Genomic DNA, 7500 nt, shown 5'->3' with positions numbered 1-7500 from the left:
AGAGAAGAGCGCGCAGAGAGAGCGAAAGAAAGAGAAACAGCGCGAGAAGAAGAGAGAGAGAGAGAGAGAGAGAGAAGAGAGTAAATCAACTCCCAATTTTTCTTTGATCTTCAAAACTGCGCATTAGCCTCGACAATGTTTGAATGTTGAGAAACCCCCCTGCAACGTTGCTTGCAGCTGCTGTGCTGCCTTCGATAAAGGAGGCTTTACAGCGGCTGTTTGCTTCCTCTCAGAGAGGTTTTTAGGTTAAAGAACGAACGGGGGGGGGAAAAAGGGGGAAGAAGAGAGGGGAAAAAAAGAGAGAAGAAGAAGGGGGGGGAGAAAGGAGGATTAAAAAAGCAATGAGGACGGGAAAAATTTTAAAAAGAGGAGGAGAGAGAGAGAGGGGAGAGAGAGAAGAAAGAGAGAAAGACGAAGAGAAAAAGAGCGAGAGAGAGAAGCGAGAGAGAGAGAGACGAAGAGAGAGAAGAGAGGAGAGAAGAGAGAAGAGAAGAAGAGAGAAGAGAGAGGAAAAGAGAGAGAGAAAATCTTACAAGAAAAAAATTTGGGAGAGGCAAAAGGGGGGAAAGAGGAAGAGAGGGCAAAGCAAGAGGGGAGTCTACGTACCAAAACTAGAATCGAAAAAATGTCAAAAAGACCGTTTTATCTTTTGGGAATTTTGGCTTTAAATCTTGTCTCTCTTTTGTGTTTTTTCTCCCCTTTCTTTTTTATTCTAGGGCCCTCTCGGGTCTTTTTTTCGTTTTTTTCCCGTTTCATTCTCCCCAAAAGTTTTAAATACTTAGTGCTCTTTCTTTGTTTATTTTCACACGATTTTTTTTTTTTTTTTTTTTTTTTTGTCCATTATTTGTGTGCTTTATTATTGTTTTTATTTTTTTGAGGGGGGTATTTTATTTCCTTTATCCATTATCATTTAGTCGTAACTTTTCCGAAAGACAGGACATGATAAAGAACAACAACAAGAAAGAGGAGGAAAAAAAGAGAAAGCAAAAATAAAATTTTAAAAAAAAAAAAAAAAACCCACTTTTTAAATTTTCTTCTACCCCTTTTCAAAAAATTTTAACAAACAAGGAGTTCTTTTCAAATGATTTTTTTGCACGGGCCTTATAAAAAAAAAAAAAAAAAAAAGAGAAAATCAGTTTAAAAAATCCAACTCTGGTGATTTTTTTTAACTCGCTAAAAAGTAGGGTTTTTTTTTCAATATTGTTATTTTATATTTTGGTTTCTTTTTTTGTTGTTTCTCTCTCTTTCTTTTTTTTGATCCTCTCTCTCTCCCCTCTCCTCTCTCTCTCCCCTCCCCTCTCCTCTCTCTCGCCCAACCTCTCCTCTCTTCTCTCCCCACTCTCTCTCTTCTCGTTGTTTTTTCCGGGGTTTTTCGGTCTATTTTTTTTCCCTCTCTCCTTCTTCACCCCTTCCCCATCTCCTGCCCTCCCCCCTTTTTTTCCCTCTCTCCCCCCCCTCCCTCCCCTTCCCCTCTTCCCTCTCTCCCCCCCCTCTCCCTCCTTTCCTCTTCCCTCTCTCCCTCTCTCCTATCCTCCCTCCCTCCCTCCCTCTCCTTCCAAGTATTATATTTGAAATACAACATTGCCATTGTTTAACTTAATATTTCGTTTTGGATGTACCATTGAAGTTGCCTTTGCTGGATCAAGCGGTCGACAAAAACGTTATATTTTTTTCTGTTAACGGAATTGAAATGGGAGTGTGTTTCTCCAATTTAACATGTTTCAGGAAATGTGTGTGTGGTGGGGGGGGTTCCTGTGTGTTTGTGTTTGTCTTTGTATATGTTTGTGTGTGTGTTTGTTTGTGTGTCTTTGTGGTGGGGAGACGTGTGCGTCTGTTTAAGGGGGGGGGTGCTTGCGTATGTGTGTGTTTGTTTGTTTGTGTGAGGGAGGAAAAGATTGTTTGTATGGAGGAGGGTTCTTATGTGTCTGTAAGTTTGTTTGTCTGTTTATGTGTGTGTGTTTGTTTGTGTGTCTGTGTAGGGGTGTGGGAGACTTGTCCCCTTTCTTTTAATTTTGGGGGGTCCTTAGGTCGTTTTGTTTGTTTGCCTTTTTAAGGGGGTTTGTCTGGTTTTTTGTGGTTTGTACTTGTATGTGGGGGGGGAGTGCCCTTTTGTGTTTGTTATGTTGTGGGGGTTTTGGGTTTTTTTGTGTGGGGTGTGGGGGAAATGTGTGTTTGTAAGTGGGGTGCTGTGGTTTTGTTTTGGTGTGGGTTTTGTTTTTACATGCTTTCTGCTCATACCTCCCCCCCCTTAAAAAACGCACGCAAAGCAACACAATTCCCAATTTCCCAAACAAACCCACTGAATGTCAAGTTAACAAGCTATATACGTTGTGACATTTCCATCGTGAGCTCTTTCTTATATAAAGTTACGCTACGACATTACAACAAGTAATCATCCGCGCGACGCTTTTTCTCGTGAACGAAGCTTTTTTAGAAACAATCAAAGGAAGGGATCGAGGCGGAGAGACAGCGATAGCCAAGGAGGGGGGGGGTGTGAGCCCCCTTAGCCCCGGGCCTGGAGCGCCGCGGGGGGAGGAAAACCGGACGAAACCGATTAAAAATCAAGAAATTCGGGGTTTGGTTCCTTCTGGTTGGGGGAGGGGGGCGAGAGGAGAGGAGAGGGGAGGTAGAGCGTTGAAGATAGGGGCGAAAAGGGGAGAAAAGGAAAAAAAGGTGGAAGGTGGAAGGGCGGGGGGAGGGAAGGGGGGCCCCCGGGGGTATCCGTACCCCCGTGAAAAGGGGGCCGCAAATGGCAGACGGAGTTCCGAAATCTTTTCGGCGCGGTCTTGGAAAAGGGACGACGCTCCGGAGGCGCCCCGGCCTCGGGCCCCAGACCAGATCGCGGGCCCCGTGGGGGCCGGGGGCCGCGAAACCGGGTTCCTGAGTTTCCCGGGGCTCGCTTTGCGAGCAAATCGAGCTCATTACTGTCGACAAAACGCCGGGGGTGCGCTCGGGATGGTTCGCGCGGCCCAGGAGGAAGGAGGAGGCCCCCGGGGCCCGGGCCCGGGAAAAACCCTGTGCACACACGCCCGTCAGGTATGAGAGGCGTCTGGGCGAGGACGTCAGCTGCAAATCAAAAAAGAAAAGGCGCCGCCGCCCAGAAATTTTGGCGCAGCCGGAAAACCCGCGCCCCCCAAACACTTTGTCACACTCGTTTTCGCCCCGCACGGAACGGGCCCTAAAGCTATGAGGGCGTCCTCAACATCTCAAAAAAAAGAAAAGAAAAAAACAGAGAAAGTGACAAGAAAAAAATACAAAAAGTACAAGAAAAATAACGTCGTCAGCCCACTCGAACCAAAAGGCATCGCTTCACAAGACCCGATTTGTCTAAATGCACATAAAGGGAGAAAAGGGGGAAAAGACACGTTGGGGCTCCCCAAAATTTTCCACACCAAAACGGGACCGCACCCTCCTGGGCCCCGCCTTGCAAATTTTTCTTTTAAGCCCCCGGGGAAACAGGGGTTTTGGGGTTACCATTTTTCACGTGGAAGGGGGAGGGGGGAAGGGAGAGAAGGAAGGGGGAGGGGGGGTTTTGGGGGGGGGGAAAAGGGAGGGAAAAGAAAGAGAGAAAGAGAAAGAGGGGAAAAAGTCATACACACAACACACCCCACAAAAAATCACACACACAAAAAAACCCCAAACCCCAACACACACACCCTATAATAAAATTTATAAAATTATGCATGTATGTATTTTTTACCCCATTTTCTTTTTTAGGGCCCCCTTTTTTTCGTCCAGAGTTCACTGGAATCCAACCCCAAACGGGCTGGCTAAACGGCCCCCCCCGGGCGGGCAACCGACACAAACTGGGCGCCGAAGGAGAAAAAAATCGCTGAAAACAACAGGGGTATCTACCCTCGCCCCCATTTTGGGTATCTTATCACTTTATGGGCTGACGTCCTTCCCGCAACGAGCACGCCCTTTTTGTGCCCTTAACGAGGACAAACCGCCCGTAACAGGGGGTCTGATCCGGACGCTCGCCTCGGGGAGCGGCCCTTTCGGCTCGTTTTTGTGCGTGTTTTGTTTGTGTGTGTTTAGGGTGTGGGTGTGTTTGTTTTGTGGGGGTGTGTGGAAATTTTGTGTGTATTTTGGGGTGGGGTGTGGGGTGTAGTGTGTGTGTTGTGGTGAAATTGTGTGTATTTTGGTGTGTGTGGGTGTGTGGTGTGTGTGTGTGTTTCGTGTGTGTGTGTGTGTGTTTTCCTGTTTTTCTTTTCTTTTTTTTTTTCTTTTTTCTTTTTCTTTTTTTTTTTTTCTTTCTTTTCTTTCTTTCTTTTCTTTTTTTTCAAAAAAGGCCTTTTTATTCCACTGCAGGACATAGGCCTTTTCCCAAATTCCCCTTTTTAAAGGGGTTTTAATGGAAGGGTCCCCCCCTTGGCTGATTGGAGGGCCCTTTTTCCTAATCAACCGGGGTTCGGCGCGCTACATTTCCCCCACAAAACCTTTGGGGTTAACTTCTTAAGACGATAATTCGTTTTCTATGGCTTAGCTAGCAGTCAACGAAAGGGCCTTTTTAAACACTCCGGGCGGCGGGGCACGGGGGTGGGGGAGCTCAGTGCTCTAACCACTTAACCATCGTTGTACCCTCTCTCTCCTCCTCTCTCTCTCTCTTATAAAAAATATATATATAAATATATATATAAAAGGGGTTGTGTGTGTTGCGTAAACTGGAAACGTCCAAAGCTCACGCACGAGCAGCAGCCGGGCCCCCGGAAACCCCCATCACTTTCCCCGCCCTATGATTACTGCCGGTTACGTCAGCGCCCTTATCTTCCCGCCGCCAGTAACGACGCCGTAAAGCATCGGTATCACTCTTGCGAGACTCGTATCAATCACCCCAAGACGAAGACTCGTGAAGTCTTGCCACACACGGAGAGATGCGATTTCCTGCTGACATCACCCGGCCTTGGGCGTCGCGAAAAAAAGATCCGCAAAACGCGCTTAAATTGTCGTCCCTTCCCCTCTCCCCGGGCTTCTCTCGCCTTTGTCGGTGTTCTCGGGGTTTCCCAGAATCTAAAGGATTGTGATCTCACTATCTCTTGCTGCGAGTTCTTTGCTGCTGTTGTTTTCCCCCTAACCCCCCAGACACACAAACACACACACACCCACGCAAAACGCACAAACCCCCCCACACCCCACAACCACACACACAACACACACCCCCACGCAACCCAAAAATCCCATGATGTCCCCATCCCCCCTGTTTACCACCCCAAAAAAAAAAAAAAGAAAAAGAAAAAAAAAATCAGCCAGCGCCTCCAAGGGCGCGCAGGAATTTCCGTCCCCACCCCAGTAAACATAAATTTTTTATTTATTTTCCTCCTCCGACTTCAAGCGCCGCGACCCCCACGCCCGTTTAGCCCCCGCCGGCCGCCCCTTTAATTTGCCCCATCACGCCACCTGATAGGCTCACCTCCCGCCCGCCCCTTCAGGTCCCTTTCCTTCGGCTTCCCTTCTCCCCCCCCCTCCCCTCCCCTGGTCTCGCTTCCATTCCCTCTGACCTCCCCTTTTTCCTCCCCCCGCCTCCCGTCCCCTTCCTCCGCCTCCCTTCCCCCCCCCCGACCTCCCTTTTTCCCCCCCCCCGACCTCCCCTTTCCCCCCCCCGACCTTTCCCCCCCCCCCTTTTTCCCCAAACCCCCCTTCCCCTCCCCCGACCTCCCTTCCCCCCCCCCGCCCTCCCTTTTCCCCCCCCCCGACCCCCCCTTCCCCTCCCCCCCCTCCCTCCCCCCCCGACCTCCCTTTTTCCCCCCCTACCTCCCTTCCCCTCCGTCTTTTACTCCTCTCCCCCCGTTAACGCCTTTCCCCTTTTTTTTGTTTTTTTTTTGTTTTGCCTTCTTCATTCTCTCCATCCATCCTTCCCTTACTATCTTTCTTTTTGTCTTTCTCCTTTCCTCCTGTTTTCCCCACTTCCTCTTTCTTCTTTCTCTCTCTTCACTCCTAGTTTTCCTCCCTTCTTGTCCCCCCTTCTTCCCCCAAATTCCTCCTTTCCTCCGCTTTTTTTCCAATTTCTCCTTTAGAGAAATTTTGGGGGGGCGAAGGGTTTTTTTGGGGTGTCATTTTTTTATCTAAAAGTCTATTTCTCTTTCTCTCTCTTTCTTCCCCCCCTCCCTCCCTCCCTCCCTTACTCCCCCTCCTACCTTCCTTCCCTCCCTCCCTCCCTCTTACCCTTCCTCATTCACTCCTTCTTTTCCTCCTTCCCTCCCTTCCTTCCCCTTTTTCCCTTCCCTCCTCTCTAACTCTTTCACTCCTACTTCCCTCTCTCCCTCTTAATCTCCCTCCCCTTTCCTCCCCTCCTACCCTCCCTCACCACGCACTCCTACTCTCCCTTCCCCCCCTCCTACTCTCCTTTCCCCCTCCTACCCTCCCCCCCTTCCCCCAAACCCCCCTCCCTCCCTCCTAAGCCCTCCCCCCCTGGGCCTTTCCCACCCTCCCTGGCTCCCCTTCCCCCCAATTCTCCCTCCCCCCTCCTACCCCCCTCCCCCTTCCTCCTTCCTTCTTTCACCCCCACCACATAAATCACAAACACCTCACTCAACCCCTCACTCACTCACTCCCTCTCTGTGTGCGTTTGGGCGTGCATGATTTTTTCATTTACTCACTCATTCCCTCACTCATTCACTCACTCACTTTACAAAACTCACTCACTTTCCTTTACTCACTTCTTTCCCCTCTGGTGCGTTTGGGCGTGCAAATTAAAAATTAAAATCACTCATTCACTCACTCATTCACTTTACTCACCCTCAAATCACTTTACCACTTTCCCCCCATTTCCCCCCCCCCCCTCCCTCCCCCTTCCCCCCCCACTCACTCACTCCCCCACTCACCCCCAAATCTCCCCACTCTCTCCCCCTCTGGTGCGTTTGGGCCCTGCATAATTTTTCATTCACTCCCCTCATTCACTCACTCACTCCTCAATCCTCCCCTCCTCACTCACTCACTCACTCACCACTACACTCCCCCCTCTCTGGGGTGCGTTTGGGCTTTCATAATTTATCATTTTACTCACTCATTCCCACTCACCCCACCACTCACTCACTCACCCTCACTCAAATTTAAAATCATTCTCTCCCCCTCTGTGTGCGTTTTGGCGTGCATAATTTATCATTCACTTTACTTTATTTACTTTACTCACTTTACTCACTCCCCTCACTCACCCACTCACCAAAACCCCCCCCTCTCTGTGTGCGTTTTGGGCCCTGCCTTTAAATTATCATTCACTCACTCATTCACTCACTTTACTCACCACTCAAAAAAATCACCACTCTCTCCCTCTCTGTGGCGTTTGGGGGGCAAAGATTTTTCATTCACTCACTCATTTACCTACTACTCCCCTCACTCACTCAATCACTCACTCCCCCTCTCTGTGGTCTTTTGGGGGTGCATGATTTTTCATTCACTTTTACCTCATTCCAAACAAAACCCCTCACTCACTCACTCACTTTACTCTCTCCTCTCTTGGCTTTTTGGGGGTGCATATTTTTTTATTCACTTTTACTCCCTTCA

Source organism: Penaeus chinensis, chromosome 27 (assembly GCF_019202785.1).
Source record: "Penaeus chinensis breed Huanghai No. 1 chromosome 27, ASM1920278v2, whole genome shotgun sequence".
Lineage (NCBI taxonomy): Eukaryota > Metazoa > Arthropoda > Malacostraca > Decapoda > Penaeidae > Penaeus > Penaeus chinensis.
The sequence above is the reverse complement of the archived record's forward strand: the minus strand, read 5'-3'. Positions refer to the sequence as shown.